A 20,197-nucleotide genomic window follows, 5' to 3' on the forward strand; every position below is an offset into this window, starting at 1 on the left:
GCATGCTCAGCCATATCGGCACGAGCGGAGGCCGCTTCAGCCTTGTGCTGGGCGTCCTGAAGGGCAGTGGTTAATCCTTGTTTTTCCAATATGAAATTGACGCGTTCAGCGCGCCACTCAACTGCTTTCTCCTCATGGTCTCTCTCCTGTTCGACTAGTTTGGCCCTGAGACTCTGGATTTCTAGGTGCAGGGCGTCCTGTTCTCTCTTGGCTTTTTCCTCTAGCTCCTTCCTTTCTTTGTCTTGGGCCAATCTGAGCCTCTCTATTTCCTGCTCACTATCTTCCTGCGCAATATGTAATTTATTTATCAGGGACACGCTGTCCTGTAAGGCAGTATAAAGTGCCCAAGCTCCGTATCTGTCCTTCTTGCTCGACTTGGGCTTCTCTTTCTCACAAAAATCTTGGAAGGCACTTCTGACTATCTGGAGCGGGTCAGGTCCCTTGAAGGAACCGGCTTCCCAAGGGCAATCTCCCTTCTTAACTAGCCACTTCTCCAGGCGGGGCACGGTGGGGTTTGCCCGGTACATTTTGCTTTTTATTTAAAACTACTTAGGGGTTTTAACAACTTTCTCCTCTCTATGTTCCTTTGGGAGGTTTATCCTTCCCTCTGGTTCTCAAGGATTTTTAAACTGGGTACTACACAGGGTTTTTACCAGGGGGCGATTTCAAGGGTCCTACTTTTAGGTTTACCAGGGTATTTTTAAGGGTTCTACGCTCAATCCTTCTCCACCGGGGGAGAGGGGAAAATTCCTATTCCCGTTTCAAGCTTGCCTACAAGCCACGGGACCAGGAAAAATTTACTGGCTCAGAAGGTGCTCTCAAGCTCTCTAAGCCCAAGAACAAAAACGCTCAGTGCTTCCAAGCCTCTGCTCAGAAGCCAAAGCTCAGGGGTCTCCCAAGCCTCTACTCGGAAGACCAAAGCTCAGGGGTCTCCCAAGCCTATGTGCTCAGAAAACCAAAAAGTGTTCCCAAGCCTCTGCTCAGAAACTGCAATTAAGGGGTCTCCCAAGCCTATGCTCAGGCAACCAGAAATGCTCCCAAGCCTCTGCTCAGGAACTGAAGTGCTTCCAAGCCTCTGCTCGGAAGCTACAATGCTCTCAAGCTCTCTAAGCCCAAGAACTGTACTCAAAGTGTCCCCAGGCCTCGTGCTCAGAGACAGACGGTTAAACTGTCTCCAAGCCTCGACCAAAAGACTAAATGCGCTCAAGGACTGCCTCTGCAAGTCCCCAAGCAAAAGTGCCCAGGAGTAAAGCTACAATACTCCCAAGCGGAAAAAGCGCTCAAGAGTTCTACCAACTCTCAAGCGAAAGTGTGCCCAAGAGTCCCACTGACTCCCAAGCGAGGTGCGCCCACGAGTCTGACTTTAAAACTCGCAAGCGGAAAGGCGCCCAAGAGTCTAACTTAAAACTCTCAAGCACGGTGCGGCCGGCTGCCGCGGGGCTTCAGGAACCTGGCTTCAGATTCCCAAAGCTATACTAAAACGGACGGACTAACGATCCCCTCACGTTTCCTCCGGAGCGGGGATTGAAGCCTAAGTGCTGGCAGGAACGGGGTTTGGACGGACTTAGGAGAGACGGGGGAGGGCGGAAAAGAGTTTTATATGTGCTGCTTCAGGATGTATATATGCGTATATATCTAGAGCCTACTTCTGGGATCCCACCCACATAGACGCGTTTAGGCGGCCCGGAAGGTGGCCAGGAACTTCACCAGTTCAGAGGTCCTCACCCACAGTACACCGGTTATAACGGCTGGAGGGCCTCGCGGTGCACCACAAAAGGCAAGTAGTCCAAAGCTGGCTGAAGGAGGAAATGGGGAAAAAGCCAACCCACAAGATAGAAATGCTCGCTAGAGCCACACACACTCACACTTTTAATTCCCTGAGCTAAATTGCGCTCTTTACACTGAGGTCTGGAAAATTTTCCTCTAAGTCAGTTCGCTGAAAACACGCGTGTCGACTCACGTGTATTCACACGAACTGGGTTATGCCCGCATTCTCCACCAGTAAACTGTTACCAGAACTGCTCTTTTATTATAATGGGGAATTAGCTGTAGCAGTCTGTAACTATTAATATTAAGCGAGGATCATAACCTATGTTTACGGAGGTCCCGATCCCAGACACTCTAGTGAAAAAGAGGCAGACAAGGAGTAAGGTCCAAACACGTGTATTGAGTGTAGCGTAAGCCTAGCTTGCACAATCATACAAAGAACATACAGGGTCTAAGAAACATAGAGTATGAAATACAGAGACGTTCGCATTAGCTGGTTCCCAACGATGATAAGGGAAATACTCACAATCCTGGAGCGAAGCAGAGACACAGCAGCGAGGGTGGCCCAATGCCAGCACTGGGACCACAGACGGACAGCAAGGAGGTCTGGATAGGGAATGGCCGAGGCACCGAGTGGTCTGGGAGACCAGCTTAAATACCCCAAAACGTACCCTGGGGCTGGTGCTGTACTTGGTGGTTCTCACAGATTAAAACAAAGGGTCTAATGGGCTACTGAATGGCTTGGATGGGCCACTTTGGTAATCAGATTGTGATAAGTGACACCTCAGGAAGAGAGGACAAAAGAGGGAGGGGGAAATCCAAGTGGGCTGAAAGGATGTTCCAGCGGACAGGGCTTGTCCTGATGTCATCAGCTTTGGAATGCGGAGGTTTCTTTGAGATGCATTCTTTAAGTGCTTGGGATGGTCGGCACTTAGTTCCTTCTCCGGGGCGGCTCCTAAGATATGCAGAGCGGGGCGAGGGGCTCTCGCTGCGGACGTGGTGTGCCCGCTTCGCCGAAATGGCTTCCCAAAGCAGTCTCTTCCTCTGGGTCTTCTGGGTGCCTGAGAACATGGATGCCGGCTGGGCATAGCTGGGGCTGGATAGCAGGCTGCCCGGTAGCGAGGGCAAGCTCGGGGACCGGCTCGTGGGAGGCTCCAGGCGGGAACTGACCAGGGAGCGCCTAGCCAGGCTCGCTGGAGGTTTCCCCGGCAGGCGCCCGGCTGCTAGCAGCGGCTTGGGCCCATATGAGGCAGGCTTCCATGGAGGCAGCGGGAACAACACTTTAAAACACAGTCCAAGGCAGGGAACAGGCACGGTCCGTGGCAGATGGCAGTGCAGGCACGGGGCACACTAGTAACACAGTCCAAACACACACACTGGGAAGTCCAGATACAGGTCAGGGCAGGGTTGCCCAGAAAGAGAGTCCTTTGTGCAGTTATCCAAACATGGAGTCAGTAAACTACACAGTCTATTGTAGCAGCAAGGTAATTGACACGCAGGCAGGAAACTGACACGTGTATTAGAACACACACGTGCAAAGCAGTCTTTGGTGCAGCAGTAAAACAGTGATGCAGGAAACTTTAGCACAGTTCATGGCAGGCTTTAAAGCAGGGGAGGGGGCCTACTTGGCAACACTGGGTGTCATCAGCATATTGATTTTTTTCTAGTGATTTTTTCTAAAGGCTTTACATAGAGATTAAAAAGCATAGGGAATGAGACTGAGCATTGTGAAATCTCACAGAACAAGTCCCACACTGATGAAAGCTGATCTCTAACAGCCACCCTCTGAATCTGATTGGTAAGGAAATATTTAAACCAATCCAAGTACATCCCCATCAACAAGATGAGATGGTTGATTGGTCCACTGTATCAAGGGCAGCAGATAAATTTTGTAAGAGGTGGAATAGCCCTTGTCTACATTCAAATAAGATCATCACTAGCCATCAGTGGCATTTCCATCCCATACCCTGACCTGAAACCAAAGTGAAAGGGGTCTAGATAAATCATCCAGGAAGACTCAGTCGTATTTACCTGAAAAGATAAATTAGAGACCCAAAGATACTTAGTCTCAGTATTCTTCTCTAACAGTGCGTTTTAAGTAGTGGGTGGGTAAATTATCTTTTTTTTTTAATGAATGAGGAAAGGTGCCTTGAGTCAGTGACTGATTTATGATTTACATCAGGGATTAATGGATGTGATGATTTCAGGAAGATTTCTTACAAGATTTCAGCAACCATGATGGACAGGGAACTAGAATACAAGAGGTGGTCTTCACAAATCCCAAGATCATGTCATGGAGCCAAGCTACAAGTGACACCTGACATGAGTTGGACACTTGTCAGCTTCCCTCAAGTTTTGATGGGAAATGTAGGTGTCCTGATCTTACAGCTTGGCTCGCCATTCAGTTGAAGTTTACAGAACCCCCGCCCCCCTCCACACACACACACACCCATCAGAGGGGAAGGGGGCACCTGGTGAGAGCCCGATGCCTGCACTCTCCTCCCGACCACATGTTCACCCTGCCACTCTGTAAACTTCAATTAAATGGAGAGCCAAGCTGCAAGACCAGGATGTCTACATTTCCCATCAAAACTTGAGGGAAGCTGAAAAGTGTCCAACTCGTGTCAGGCGTCACTTGTAGCTTGGCTCATGGTAATTGAATTGAAATGATCCATAAATGGACCATATGTAGCACTGGACACTTCTACTGCCTAAGCTATACTACAATTGGTATCCATATCAGAATATATTTGAGTGTCACAACTACTCATTAGTAGACATGGGCACAAACAGAAAAAAACATGAACATGGTGTTTGTTGTTCGTTGCCATCCACGAACAACAAACAATGAACACTGACGAACATGACTTGTACACAAACATGTTCGTTGTTCGTGGGGGCCAGCAGGCTCTCTTCCAGCCATCAAGATCCCTACCACACCACTCCCAGACACCCTACCTGAGCAGGCAGCAGGAAATGTACCAATAATAAATAATAGCTTGGCCCCAGAGCCTGGCAGCAGCCCTGGAACTTGAAGAGGTAGATCCCTATCCCACCACACACAAAGAAAATTATTCAAGCTCCAATGCACTCTCCCTGTCTCTCTCTCAAAATGCCAACAGCAACTATCTCTCCCTCACTGTCTGCAAAATCAGAGCTGGGAGCCCCCCTCCCCCCTGCTCTTTGCTTCCTTGTAACAAATTTGGAGCTCCAAACTTGAAAGGAAGACCTGCCTATCAAGCTAAATTGGGCTTAGATTGGGGTTTCCAGGGCAACAGCAGGAGTTCAGACAGAGTTCAGGAAGTCCCTGCCTCCAGTTGCCAGGCGAATTGATTGCAGGTTCCAGATTGTCTGGCTTGACGAACAGCAATGAACAAGGCTTGCAACGACCACTTGTTCGTTTAGAATGGGGCCTCCTGAACAGCTTGTTTGCGAACAGCTGATTGGGCTGTTCATGGCTTTTTTTAGTTTGTATTGCTGTTCATGCCCATCTGTAGTCATTAGACCTTGATAATTTAAGGACTCAGTCCTAATATGTGCTGAAAAAGTTTGAACAACTGAGCTGGTTTGTGAACTAGCTGGTGCAATGGTAGCAGAGAAATAAGATTTCTTTGCCACTGTCACCCTCACCTCATGGGTTTTTTTCCAATTGACTCTATAGCATGATCTGTCAGATTCACTCTTTTTGGCCAGTGTCTTTCTAGACATTTCCCTGTCCATTGCAAGTCACCCAGCTCCATAGTAAACCAAGGGGCTGCAGTCCATCTTGAGGGTGGGAGAAGATGATGGGGAGCAACCCTATTAATAACTCATAGTAGCGATGCATTCTAAGTTCCCATCATGGGCTCAGCGAAGCTATAAGCTGGGATCCTAAAATCCAGCAGAACATTGTGGACTCCATAAATATTAATCTATATGGGCCTATTATTACTGGCCACTCACCCCAGGAGACAGTTGGTGCCACAATCACCTGTGCCATGAGGTTGGTTGGACCATGGCACAGGCTGAATCTCCAGGTCCAAAATCAGACCCTCACCCAAAAGCTCAGTGCAAAATCTTATCTCCAAGGTATGTTTTTCTGCATGTGTTGGACCTATCACAACCTGTATGAGACCCACAGTGGCCAAGGAGGCTACATTCCTATTTCATCCATCATTATATTATGAAATTCTATAAACAGATAATTCAAAATTTTCTAGAGGTTTGCACGTCAATTCCTTTAGCATCACAGAGAATAATGCCATCTTCAGCATTTTGGAGAGGTCACTATAAACACATCTACGGAAGGCTCTCAAATTACACAAGCCAAATTACACAGGTATAATACGTGAAGGCACTTAAATGCATTTCCCCATTGCTTTCCTGTTCACTCTCACAATGCGGCTACACTGTGTTCGATCCCATGCTCAGATTGGCACTTGTTTGTTCCCCATTCCTCCCAGACAAGAGACAGTATCCCATGATGCACCTTCTCTTCGCACATTCTCAAACTGTCCTCTGCAGCTTTTCTGAGAGGGAGGCTTGTTTATTCAGTTGGACGTATTGGGTGGGGGGTGGGGAACCTCCAGGTTTCAGGGGAGGGGCTGAAAACAGGGATTCCACATATCTCTTGAGATCTTGCAGCTCAGCATGCCAGGAAGGGGGGGGGGGACATCTATGCAAAAGAGGGGTGGGCAATCCCCACATCAGAAACCACAGCAGCATTTCTTGCTGTCAAACAGAATCAACTCTTCCCTGCCTGTTTGTCCTCAGCCACCTCTGATCTCCATTATTATCTATGGGAAAAACTATGGGGGCTATCCAGGGGGGTGGGGGTGGCATTTTGCAAAATAAATCTACAAAATTTTCAGGGGACCAACTGCTAACTGTCCTCTAAAGATCTTCCAAGTTTCAAGGAGATTGGTCTTGGGGAGCCATTTTAGACCCTCCCCAAAGAAAGTTCCATCCGCCACCCTGTTATTTACTATTGTGAAGAGAAAATTACAGGAACTGGGGAAATCCATTGATCATGCCTTTCCCAGGGTTCAATCTCCCTGAAACTTGGGAGTGGGGGGTCTTCAACAGACAGTGAGGAGTAGATCTCCTTCAAACCTGGTGGATTTGGACCTTGGGGAGGTCATTTTGAAGCCCCTCAAAATAGGTGCCATCAGCTGCTCTATTTTTTACTATTGTGAAGAGAAAATGACAGGAACTGGGGAAACCCATGGATCATGCCTTTCCCGAGGTCGACTCTCCCTGAAATGTGGGGTCTTTAGGGGACAGATAAAACTAGCTCCCCTGCAAATTTGGTGGATTTTGCTTGCAAAATGCCACCTCTGTCCCCTTAGATAGCTCCCCTAGTTTTCCCCACAGGGAATAATGGAGATTGAAGGTGGCTTACTCAGATGCTTAATAGTGTTGCCATGATCTTTCTTCCCACCTTCTCCTTATCCTGACCAAAGATGCTGCATTAATAGGCGGAGGAGGAAGTTAAGAGGGAAGGAGGGAGCAGGAAGGAGTAGGGAGGCATCATCGTCAACTAGAAAACGGGAGAATTTAAAACTTGCCAGATTAAAGCAAAACAGTTTGAGTGTAAGCCGGATCTAAGGGCAAAAAGAGGGGAGAGGGAAGCAGAAGCCACTCAAAATTGACGCTCTGCAATGATGACTCACTGATTATGACTATGGACACTCGCAACTACAACTACACCAGTTACCCAACACGTGCACGGACTAGGGCTACAGGACACGTGTTCAGGGGTAAAATGGACACGGGCAGGTAGGAACACCCATGATTCTAGACACTCACATGACCTCCTGTAATTTGTCCTGTCTAGTTTGGCTCTCAGCCTTAATAAGAAACTAGACAAAAGACACCTGAATGCCATATATGAAAGGTCACATATGTGGTGTAACAGAAATCTATAGAGAAATCAAACAAAAATTAAAGAGATTTTCTTCTTTTGCAAGAGAAAAAGAGAGTAAGAGGAATCTATGGCTATATCTAAAAAAGCGAATTTCAGAAAAAGAAATCCTACTCCTCATAACAATGCTAAAAAAGAGGAGTAATTCAGCGTATTCATGTCTAAGAAGGCAAGTATAAAATCTTTGAAAGCTACAATCATTTTTCTCCATTTGGGAAGCACCTTCTATTAGTTAAAGTAAAAAAAAAGGAAAAGGAACTTTAAATTGTATGCTCTCAAGTGTGGGTTGAAGCTTTTTAAATTGTTTAGCTGTTAATCAGTAACAGGAATTATAGTATTTTAAATCTTCTTAACAAGTGTCTCTTGGAATATTCCCCACCTCTATTTCTAGATGTAGGGGCTAGAGTGTTCTGGGCTAAACAGTGGATAATGGTCCAAACTAAACTGCTACCACTGTAACAAATGCAGTCACCCAGAAATACAATAATGCCTCCATATTTGGAGCCTTGCCCGTTGCTAAAGTATGAATGATGATCAGATCCCCTTTCGGTGGAAAGCATTCTGCCTTGATCTAGGAGAGGTTGACCTAATGGTGCAGCACATCCCTGAATATTATTTGTGTAACGTCGGAGAAAATGAAAGGAATTTATCATATTGTGACAACCATTAAATCATAAGGCTCACTTCTTGTCCATGTACCAGCATGTTCATAATTTATACTTTTATCTCCCATGTTTCCATATCTTTAAAAGTATGAAATAATAATGCCTATCTAATTAGGGCTGTAGTGGAAATTATTTAATTCCTGCCTGTGAATTTCTTAAGACAAGGAAACACCTGCTCTTTTCTTGTCATTTCTATAGCTGTGCAATGGGGGCTGGAAGAATTTCAGCTATGCCTCACTCACAACTCATCTGTGCCAAAGCAGAAAACTCATAAACTGAAGTACTCCAAACAGTTTAAGTAAGTGTAAGAACCATACTAATTACAAGTGAAAGAAGGGGGATTTTAGATTTACATTGAGGGATGACAGGCTTGGATTAAATGTTAAATCTGACCTGTGTTGTAATCTGAGTTTCCTAAAGGTAAGAGGATCAAGGGTGGCTTTAAGGATAGGAGGATGTTTGGGAGAAAGGCTGGGTATGTGATAAGGGTAAAGGCTTGGTAGTACGGAGTACTAACCAACATAACTTCAGGTAGGTACCCATGTTGGTCTGCAATAGAACAGAAAGATCTGAGACCAGTGACACCATAGAGACCAACAGGATTTTCAGGCTATAAGCTTTTGAGAGTCAAAGCTCCCTTCTTTGGATACCAATATATGCAGGAGAAAAATTTGATGGCAGATTCTGTTGGGCACTAAAGGTTTACACAAAGATTTAAGCATAGATATTAGACTTGTTGTGTAGTTCTTTTTCTAATCGCAATAATTACAACTATTGGGTGTTTCATCATCATCATTATCATAATTAATATGAAAATGAAACAGCTTTCCCATTTAAACAGCCTCTAATGGGAAAAAAAAAACTTTTTTGTTCTGGTTTCTTTTGTTATTGAAGTTTCTGCCCTCCACTGATTCCAGTTTTACAAGGCAGCCAGTATTTTTCTAATGAAAGGCATAAAGAGAGCACAGAATTCGATTCGGTTTCGTTTTCTCGGCCATGTCGGACGCTCCTCTCCACAGGTCTGGGAGGAAGCGCCCGAGCAGCCTGACCGGGCGGCTGATCTGCACAGATTAGCCCCCAGGACTCCCAGTGAGGGAGGCAGGGTCCGGGACGCGGTGGGAAGAGCCCCCTGAAATTGATGCGGGGGGTAAATTGCCCGTTTGTCCCTATGGAGGTCGGCAGACGTGCGCAGCACCTTGAGTGCTGCCGGGCCATGGAAAACGGCAAAGAGCAGAACTAGGCGGAAGCCTGTAAGTAAGCGAATCCCTTCTGTTATTACAAGCGCACGCGAAGGAGTGGTGGGATCTGAAGCTAAGAAGGCTTGTTCTTCCCCCTCGCTGAGTTTCAGAATTTGGTTGGCGCCCCCCCCCCTAAAATGGCAGCGAAAAAGCAGAGTCCCGCTTTGGGCAAGTCAATTTCGGCTGCCCTGCAGGGGAAAGGAGAGTCACTCGAGGACTTGGTGAAGAGGTCGGTTATCGAAGCCATAAAGCCCTTTGTTGACAAGCTGAATGAAACAGATCAAAGGGTGGGCTTAATTGAGAGCGAAGTGAAAACCATTAAGGAAGCAGCGGGGGGGCAGAGAAGTCTGCCCGGGAAAATGCGTCACTCATGAGGGCAACGAATAAAGAGTTAAAGCTGGTGGAGAACCAGCTGATCGGGCTACAAGTGGAACGAACACAGACAATTTTGAGCCTCCAGAACGTGAAAGAGGAGGAAAATGAGGATTTATGGGGTCTGGCCTCGGAACTATTGGCGACACCCACGAGGGCAACTAAAGAAGAGGTAAAAAGCGCCATTTTGGAAGTCCGTCGGGCTTCTTCAAAATATGCAACGAAGCGTCAGCTGCCTTGCGAGATCATCATCGATTTTTCATCTAAAAGGATCCAAGACACTATCCTATACAACTCATATAATGCGGATCTGGACTTTCTGGGTAATAAAGTCAAGATACTGAAGGACGTCCCATTTTTAGTTGGGAAAAGAAGATTTAAGTATAAAAAATTCGCAGCTCTTCTGAGGGAACGTGGAATAAAGTACAAATGGCTATTTCCGGAAGGTATTTGGTCCAGTTACAAAGATCAAGCTTACAAGATAACATCAGAAGATCAACTAAGGGATTTTGAGGACAAAAATCAAGAATTTCGGCAAGACACCAAGCAAGAAGAAAAGGCGAAGTCTGAAGGGGGGGGGAGGGAACGAGCACAGCGGCTGCAGTTGCTCAGAGAGAATTGCGTCCGAGGCCCGGGGGTGGGGGGAAGACTTAATTTGAATTGTAATTTGTATTTTGCAAGGTCAACCACTCCATCAATATCACACAAAGTTTTAATTCTTTAATAATGGCAGTATGGAGGGAAAGCATTATGTGTAGTGTAGTGTTGTTATATGTTGCTGTTTTTTTTTCTTTCCTTCCCTTGCCCCCCTTCTTTCCCTCTGTATTGTTAGTCAATGTAGCTAATAAAAAAATAAAAATCTTTAAAAAATTTTTTTTAAAAAAAGAGCACAGAATTCCTTAGAAGGAGTGGAGAAGGGGGTTCTAGGCTTTCTAGAGTTGACTGCAAGCTGTAGCCACTAGGATTGCATATATGTGTGAATGCCTTCCAGTCGTGATGGATACAGGGTGGACTTTGCCACCCTCTGTCCTCCTAATAGCTGCCATTTGCCAAATTTTCCTTTGCAGTCTGCTTTCCCCTAGTTGCCTGCTGAGCTCCAATCCTTATCCCCTATCCAAGCAAATCTACCTAAAGGTTCTCCTCCAGCTGCCTGCCTGCAAAGATACCTTACCATCCTTTAGGATTTCCAACTCTGGGTAAGGAAGTTCCAGGAGATTTGGAGGTGGAGCCTGATAAGGGTGGAGTTCGGGGAAACGAGGGAGCTCAATAGAGATGTGATGCCATAGCTATTTTTTCCAGGGGAACTGAACTGCAGTGATGTCTGTGTTACTGTTTGTAAACTTTCCAGCGAGTTCACTCAGATACTTTAATATTAAAATTGGGTACATTTCCTCTTTATTCTGTCTGAATTTTAACAATGTGAGTGTCTTTGGAGAATGCTACAACATCCTTGAGTTGGTGGGGCGGGTGGGGGGGGGAGCTTTCCATCTAACCACTGCCATTGCCTCCTGGATTTTACCTTCCTTTCCAGTCTGATGCCAGGAAGTGTAGGCTCTGATACATCTTAGGAATGATCTTGAATCTGATTAAGGAGTGAATGAAGAGAGTTTATTCAGGAACTACAACTCTGAGAGAGAGAGAAAGAATAGATGCTAACTACCTTACTAAACTGGGAGACCGGGACTTCCGGGAAGAAGCAGGAAGTACCTAAGAATACCAATCTGGAAACATGCAAGAAGGAAGGAAGAGAGGAGGAAAGAAGGATCTTATTTTGCTATCTATCTGTCAGATTTGCAGGTATTCTGTGTACACAAGACATTGTATTTCTTTGTACACAAGACATTGTATTGCCAACACCCCTTCTCAAGGTCTAGTGTACAGAGTCCATAAGGTTTAACTTCTCGCGTAGACTTTCAAACTTATCTTTAGGGAGTGGCTTAGTGAGTATATCGGTGATCATCCAACTCAAGCCATCCTTTTGCATATTTCTCACTAGATGTTGTTTCACAATATGTTTGGTTCTAGAGTTTCTTCTCTGTTTGTGCAAGTTTTGTGCGCCTTTGATTGTCCTCGAAAAGTTTCATCAGTTTGGGTTCTTCTGTCCCAAAATCATTCATGAGTTGCAGCATCCACTTCATTTGTCGGCATGCCTCTGCTGCCGATACATATTCAGCTTCAGTCAGGGACAGAGCCAGAGTTTCTTCTTTTCTGCTGCTCTAGCTCTCTGCTCAGTTGCCGTAAAAGAACAAATGTCCACTGGTAGACTTTCTGTCCTTGGTATCTCCTGCCCAATCTGCCTCCATATATCCCACCAATCTGGGATTATCACTTGTTGGCAACTTCAGTTTCAGATGCATAGTCCCATTCGAGTATTTGGCCAGTCTCTTGACTGCATTCCATGTCAGACAGTGGCTTACTAAAAGTTGCAATCCAGCCTATCTCTTGCAATTAGACATGAGTCCATTGGTTTCAAAAGATTTACTGAATATAAACAACCATTATAGTCCACTATCCAAGATGCAATATCTTGGCTGGTACACGAGTATTGTTACGAATGACAGGCAAAGGTTAAGGTACAAAATAGCATACCCCTGCAGGCCCCGTCCTCCCCCCACAGTTCTGAAAACAAACGGCTTGAGGCTGAGAAAGTGAAAGTTTCCCAAGGCTGGAAAGGTTGTAGTCATAACATTCCTCTTCTCTAAGATAACTGCTACTGAACTGCTTGCCATCTGCAAAAGAAGCACTTAAAACACTGACAGGATTAAAATGGAGTCTCTTTGGTTTGAACACACATGAAACATAGTCAGAACCTGACATTCTGCCCCCTCTAAAATGCTCTCCCCCCAGGTTTGAGAGGGTAGAGAGTGTGGAAAGATTTTAATAACCTAGGAGCATGAACATGAACCGCCTCCACCCACTCATCAAACCCAGAGTCAAAGTCCTTCCATCTGATGAGGTAAAACAGCTTATTACGTTTGATTTTAGAGTCCAAAATTTGCTGTACTTCGTAATGGACCTGATCATCAATCAAGGTCGGTATGGGAGGAGCACGGGTGTGCCATTGATCTGTTGGGGGGACCTTTTTCAATAAGCTGATGTGAAAAGTAGGATGCACGTGACGCAGATTCTTTGGTAAATCAAGTGCTACAGTCACTTTGTTGACGATTTTACGAACTGGAAAAGGTCCCAAAAACTTTAATGCCAATTTACGGCTGGTTTGAGCAACTTTCAAATTTTTTGTGGATAAATAAACAAGATCTCCAGGATGCAATTCCCATTCAGCCACACGATGGCGATCAGCGTACTTTTTATAGTCCTGTTTAGCTTTGTCAAGATGTTTTTGAATAAGAGACCATTGTTGAGCTGCCTCCCCCCACCATTTTGAGACGTCTTTAGAAGCTGTAGCGGGGGGAAGAGCTTCAAAAGGGAATGGTTTAAAGTGATAGCCATAAACTACTTTGAATGGTGTTTCTCCGGTAGAAGTATGCACACTGTTGTTGTAAGAAAATTCTGCTAAAGGCAATAAATCAATCCAATTGTCTTGTTGGAAATTGATGTAGCAATGGAGAAATTGTTCTAATATTTGATTAGTTTTTTCTGATTGCCCGTCGGTTTGAGGATGGTGGACGGAGCTTAAACCTTGTTCAATGCCCATAAATTGCATAAGCTCCCGCCAGAAGTTGGTAACGAACTGTCTGCCGTGGTCGGATATCACCTTTGATGGAAAAGAATGGAGTTTTACAATATATTTCAGAAAAATATCCGCCAACTTTTTTGTTGAAGGCAAAAAATGTCAGAAATGTCAAAAAATGTCAGAAATGTCAAAAAATGTAACAAAATGTCAGACAGTGGCTTACTAAAAGTTGCAATCCAGACTACCTCTTGCAATTAGAGATGAGTCCATTGGTTTCAAAAGATTTACTGAATATAAACAACCATTATAGTCCACTGTCCAAGATGCAATATCTTGGCTGGTACACGAGTATTGTTACGAATTACAGGCAAAGGTTAAGGTACAGAATAGCATACCCCTGCAGGCCCCATCCTCCCCCCACAGTTCTCAAAACAAACGGCTTGAGGCTGAGAAAGTGAAAGTTTCCCAAGGCTGGAAAGGTTGTAGTCATAACATTCCTCTTCTCTAAATGAAACATGGTCAGAACCTGACATTCCAATCTCTTTTGCTTGGTGATTCAACCTTCCTGCCCAACATGCCAACTGCTGCTGCTATATCGGGATGCGTAAGTGTACTTACGTATAGCAATTTTCCAATTACTTCCCTGTACTGTTTATTGTTGGGCAGGAGTTCATCATTTCCTTGTTGCTCTAGGTAATTTACTTCCATAGGAGTAACTGATGGCTTACAATTTTTTATTTGCATATATTCCAGAAACTCTAGGACTTTCTGTTTTCGGCTGAGAAGAAAATTCCAATCTTCTTCTCTTTGACATGGACTCCCAGGTAGTAGGTGATAACTCCTGACTCTTTCACTTCAACCTCTTGACTCAAATGTTGGACTATTTCATCATAGTCCTTCTTCTCTTCACAACACAAAATCAGATCATTAACATAAACCAGAATGTAAGTCCATCTATTGTAGGGATGTGCGTTTCGGCTTTCTGAATGCCGAAAGAAAGCCAAAACAAAAGTGTTTCGGCTTCTTTCGGGTTAGCCGAAACGTTTCAGAGAAAGCCAAAACGTTTCGGCTAGCTGAAAGAAAAAAGCCGAAACGTTTCGGCTTCTTTCGGCTTTCTTTCGGCTTTTCAATGGGAAAATGCCTCCGTCTTCCCGGACGTCTGGGGGAGGCATTTTCCCACCGAATCAGCCCAAAATTGGTGGGGACCTTCCTCTAACCCCTCTCTAAAAAACCTCCAAGTTTCAGACCGATTGGACTTTGGGGGGGCATGTTATGGCCCCCCAAAGCAGGTCCCCCTATCCTCCCATAAGAAAGAAGGAGCAGCGTATTGTTAGCATGCTGCTGCTCATCTTCTTCATTATTTCCTATGGGGAAAAAATGCAGGCTTCCTTTGCCAGGGGTGGCATTTTGCATGCAAAATGCCCCCTTACCCTCAGGAGCCCTTCTCCCACCCTTCCTCCCACCCCCCACCAAGGCTCAGACTGCTCCCACTTGGGGGGGCCATTTCATGGCCTCCCCAAGTAGGTGCTCTTTTCTCTACCACTGACAGCTGGGGGAGGCTTGTCTTGCCAGGGGTGGCATTTTGCATGCAAAATGCCCCCCAGCCCTTAGGCGCCCTTCTCCCACCCCTCCTCCCACCCCCCACCAAGGCTCAGCCTGCTCCCACTTGGGGGGGCCATTTCATGGCCTCCCCAAGTAGGTCCTCTCAGCCCCTAAAGTCCACCCCTTACAGCCCCACACAAACCCAATTCCCCCCCAGCTGCCACACACAGACCCAAATCCCCACATTAGCCCCTCACAGACCCAAATCCACCCCCACCTGCCCCACACCCATAACGCCAGGAACAGGCTGGCAAAGGCCAGCCCTCTCCCTTTGTTCCCTATGCTGGGAACTAAACTCTCTTTCCCTGGGCAATTCTGCACAGCCCAGGGGTGCCACAATGGTGGGCACACTTCTGAGTGCCAGCTGGTCCCTGTGAAAGAGCACCTGAACCACAGACACCCTCCCTCAAATTCCCCCACCACCTACAGAGATGGCTGGCCAGCCAGCCCCATTGTTCCCTATGATGGGAACCAACTGCACAACAAAGAATAAAACACGAACAACACAAAATAAAGTTTTTTAAAATTTATTTTCTCCCTTTCAAAGTACAAGTAGGCAAAGCATTATGACACATTACACCAGCAGTCCCCCACACAGAAAAATTAACACAACTCACTTAACATCAGAGAATCACAAAACACGATTCCTGTCAAAAACACTTTATTTCTTGAACAGCTTTAGGTTACACAGCAGGGGGGCGCACCAAAGGGCATGATAGAAGTGTACTACACAAAATAATACAACCCACTTCACCGTTTTTGACAGCAGTTGTGTTTGTGTGATTCTCTGATGTGAAGTGAGTTGTGTTATTTTTATGTAGTACACTGCTTTCATGCCCTGTTGTGCCTTCCTACTGTGTAACTTAAAGCAGTTAAGGAAATAAAGTGCTTTTGAAAGCAATATTTTGGGGTGATTCTCTGATGTTAAGTGAGTTGTGTTATTTTTGTGTAAGATACTGCTGCCATGCCCTTTGGTGCGCCCCCCTGCTGTGTATCCTAAAGCTGTTCAAGAAATAAAGTGTTTTTGACAGGAATTGTGCTTTTGTGATTCTCTGATGTTAAGTGAGTTGTGTTATTTTTGTGTAAGATACTGCTGCCATGCCCTTTGGTGTAAGGGCATTACCTGAGGGTAAGGGGGCATTTTGCATGCAAAATGCCACCCCTGGCAAAGGAAGCCTGCTTCTTCATTTTTTCCCCATAGGAAATAATGAAGAAGATGAGCAGCAGCATGCTAACAATACGCTGCTCCTTCTTTCTTATGGGAGGATAGGGGGACCTGCTTTGGGGGGGCCATAACATGCTCCCCCAAAGTCCAATCGGTCTGAAACTTGGGGGGTTTTTAGAGAGGGGTTAGAGGAAGGTCCCCACCAAATTTGGGCTGATTCGGTGGGAAAATGCCTCCCCCAGACGTCCGGGAAGACGGAGGCATTTTCCCATTGAAAAAGCCGAAAGCCGAAACAAAGCCGAAAGCCGAAAGCCGAAACGGCTGGCCGTTTCGGCTTTCGGCTTATTCGAAAGAGATTCTTCTTTCGGCTTTCGGCTTTAGCCGAAATTTTTTGGCTTGCACACCCCTAATCTATTGTCTTGGTACCTTGAGTAAAGGCATTGTTCAGCTTTGCCTTGCTTAAAACCTCCTTTAGTCAACATTTGGTGTAGTTTTTCATTCTAACACCTTGCAGCTTGTTTGAGCCCATATAAGCTCTTTAACAGTTTACACATGAGATGCCTTTCCTGGGATTATTCAAATCCTGGTGGCTCTTCCATGTAAACTTCCAATTTTATTTCACCGTGCAGAAAAGCTGTTTTTATGTCTAAATGCTTCATGTGCATCTTTTGCACTGCAGCTATACTCAGGAGCACCCTTATTGAAGTGTGCCTCACCACTGGTGCGAAGGTTTCATCGTAGTCTTCACTGTATTTCTGAGTGTAGCCTTTGGCAACCCATCTTGCCTTGTATTTTTGCACTTTGCCTTCTGCATTGCGTTTGGTCTTGAAAATCCACTTGCATCCAACTTTTTTCTTCCCTCGAGGGAGTTCTTCAAGGGTCCATGTCTGATTTTTGATGAGAGATTCAGTCTCTTTCTTTGCAGCCCTTCTCCACTTCTCTGGCAAGCATTTTTGTTATGTCTTCCCAAGTAGAGGGTTCAGGCACAATTGCTGTCCTTGCCAGATAGGAAAGTCTTTTTGGTGGTATGTTTTTGTTTATTCTCTCTAATCGCCTGAATCTTGGCTCTTCAGCCCCTTCTGGCTTTGTGGCCCCTTCTGGCTCTGCAGGTTCTGCTGCTGTGTCATGTGTGCAGTCCATGATGGGCAGTTATACTGCTCTTTGTTGCTGTTATTCATTTTTTTCTGTTGGTGCACTTTCACCAATGTCTGCTATCTTCCTTTCATTAACACAGAAAATGTGGCATATTTTTATAGTTTCAGTCTGTGTTAGGGATTCATTATCCTCTACATCCATGTGCATATCCCACAATAATTCCTTCTTCTGCTCACAGATCCATCTTAGACTTTTTTTCTTTAGAAACATAACTGTAGGCTTTTGATCCAAAGACTTTTAGGTGATTCACACTGGGTTTGTGCCCATTCCATAGTTCATATGGGGTACTGCTTGCACCTTTAGTAGGCAGTCTATTTTGCAGATAGGTAGCATTGTTAATTGCTTTCCCCCAGAATTTCTCAGGTAGCCCTGCTTCAAGGAGCATGCACGTACTTATTTCAGTGAGGAGTGTGATTCTTTCTCTCTCTTCCACTCTGTTCTGCTCTGCCATGTATGGCACTGTGACTTGATGATGAATCCTCTGCTCGGTCATGTAATTTTTCATTTCATGTCCTACATATTCACCTCCATTGTCAGTGTGGAGTGCCAATGGCCCTCTCTGGAATCTGTTACTGACCATTGCTACATAAGCTTTAAATTTTTCCAGCACTTGATTTTTCTTTGTGATCATGTATGTTACAGTATACTTGGAGAATGCATCAATGAAGGTGTTCTCTAGGAACAATGAAATTGTTCTCTAGGTTCTCTTTCTGCTAGCATAAAGCATTTCCTTGCAGATTTTGGTTTGTCACGTTGGAAATTCTTCTTGCTCCTCCCTTATCTCTCCAGGAGGAATCCCTTTGTTTGGAGAGATGGCAATTCCTTTTGAAGTGCCCGCTTTCCCCACATTCATGATGAAATGCATCAGTTTTCTTGCTTAAATTTACAGCACCCATAACTCTTTCACAGTCCCTCAGTCCAGACCCTCTATCTGAATACTGGAATTCCTTATGTCTGTTATACTCCTCCAGCATGCTTATGCCTTGACCCAGAGTCAGATCTTTCTTAGCTTCTACTTGATTTATGAAACTTTCATACTCTGGTCAAAGGCTGATCAGTAACAGTACTATCAGATCTTCATCAAGGAGATCTCTTCCACCTGAGTGAAGCTGCTGGACTAAAGCTAGAAAATCATCCAGGTGCTCACACAAGCTCTGATCCTCTCCCATTCTAATACAGAACAACTTCCTTTGTAAAAACATTCTACTCTGAAGTGAAGTATCTACATAAAGTCTTTGAACTTCTTGCCAGATATTTTTAGCTTTATCAAAATGAATCACCCGCAAAATATGCTGGTCTTCCAAACCTTTAAACAGGATCCCCTTGGCTTTGTTGCTGTCTTTGTCCCATTTTCTTTGCTTCTCGGGTTCTTCATTTGCTGGTCTTGGATCCTTAATTGCATCCCAAACTCCTTGTTCCATGAGATGGGTCTGCATGTGGGCTTTCCAGATTACATAGTTTCTTTTGTTCAGGCTTTCTATCACTGCAACTTGCTGAATGCTATAGGTGGCCATTTTGTCCCCTTGTTCTCTCTCACACACAGCTTGTGAGGGGAGCCTCTGGTGAGTCTTATTCTTTTAATCAGAGATCAATCCTCAAACCAGCCTCTGCTACCATGTAGGCTCTGGTATATCTTAAGAATGATCCTGAGTCTGATTAAGGAATGAATGAAGAGAGTTTATTCAGGAACTACCACTTTGATAGAAAACAGAAAAATAGAATAGATACTAACTTACTAACTAAACTGGGAGAGAGTGACTTCCAGGAAGAAGCAGGAAGTAGCCTAAGAATACCAACCTGGAGACATGCAAGAAGGACAGAAGAGAGGGGAAAAGAGGGATCTTATTTTGCTATCGATCTGTCAGATTTGCTGCCTCCTGCAGATATTCTATGTCTTCCTTCTCTGTACACAAGACATTGTATTTCCAACAAGAAGATCATCAAAAAAGGCTGTTTGGTAATGCTGGCCATGGCAGGTTGCACAGGTGGGAATCTAGCCAGTCTTTTCATATCTTAAGCAAGCTTCATTCTACTATCAGCATCTCTAGAGAGTACACAGTTTACTAAAATTATGGTGTAGATACTAAAAAAGAAAATAAAAACAGAGAAAGTTTTCTAATTTAACTTGGAAACTATAGTACCTTGACATTTGTTCTTCCTCCCATCTGAAAGATGCAAATGGGTGTATGCATAAAGAGAATGCTCCCTAGCTGTCATTCACACAGACACACTCCCCCACAGTCATACACACAGAGAGACAAAGAAGGAATGGCTTCTTTTCAATTCTCTCCCTGAGATGTGTAGAAAGGGCCTAGTCAATCTGTGTATTAACTGCAGCAGCTTGCCAGAACTCATCAGCCAATAATCAGGTGTTTGCACATCAGAGAGATTCTTTATCTTCCATGCAGGATGCAAAAACATCTAACTCTGGGATAAATGAGGATTTCTTAGCTTCACTTCTACTACAAGCACTGGTCCATCTCTTTAAATTTCAGTCCTTCCTAAGATGAAAGGTCATGCCCTGCTCTCAATCCATGACTGTAATGTATAGATTCAAGTCCCACCTTTCAGGAGCTTCAGCCAATCTTGCTCAAACAGTGGACTGGGGTTTGGCAGTTTAACTGCTGGCCACCTGACAGAATTGAGGATTGTTGGATTTTGGTATGAGAAGGGTTTGGAGGTCTGCTGGTTCGGCAA

Source organism: Eublepharis macularius, chromosome 4 (genome assembly GCF_028583425.1).
Source record: "Eublepharis macularius isolate TG4126 chromosome 4, MPM_Emac_v1.0, whole genome shotgun sequence".
Taxonomy (NCBI): Eukaryota; Metazoa; Chordata; class Lepidosauria; order Squamata; family Eublepharidae; genus Eublepharis; species Eublepharis macularius.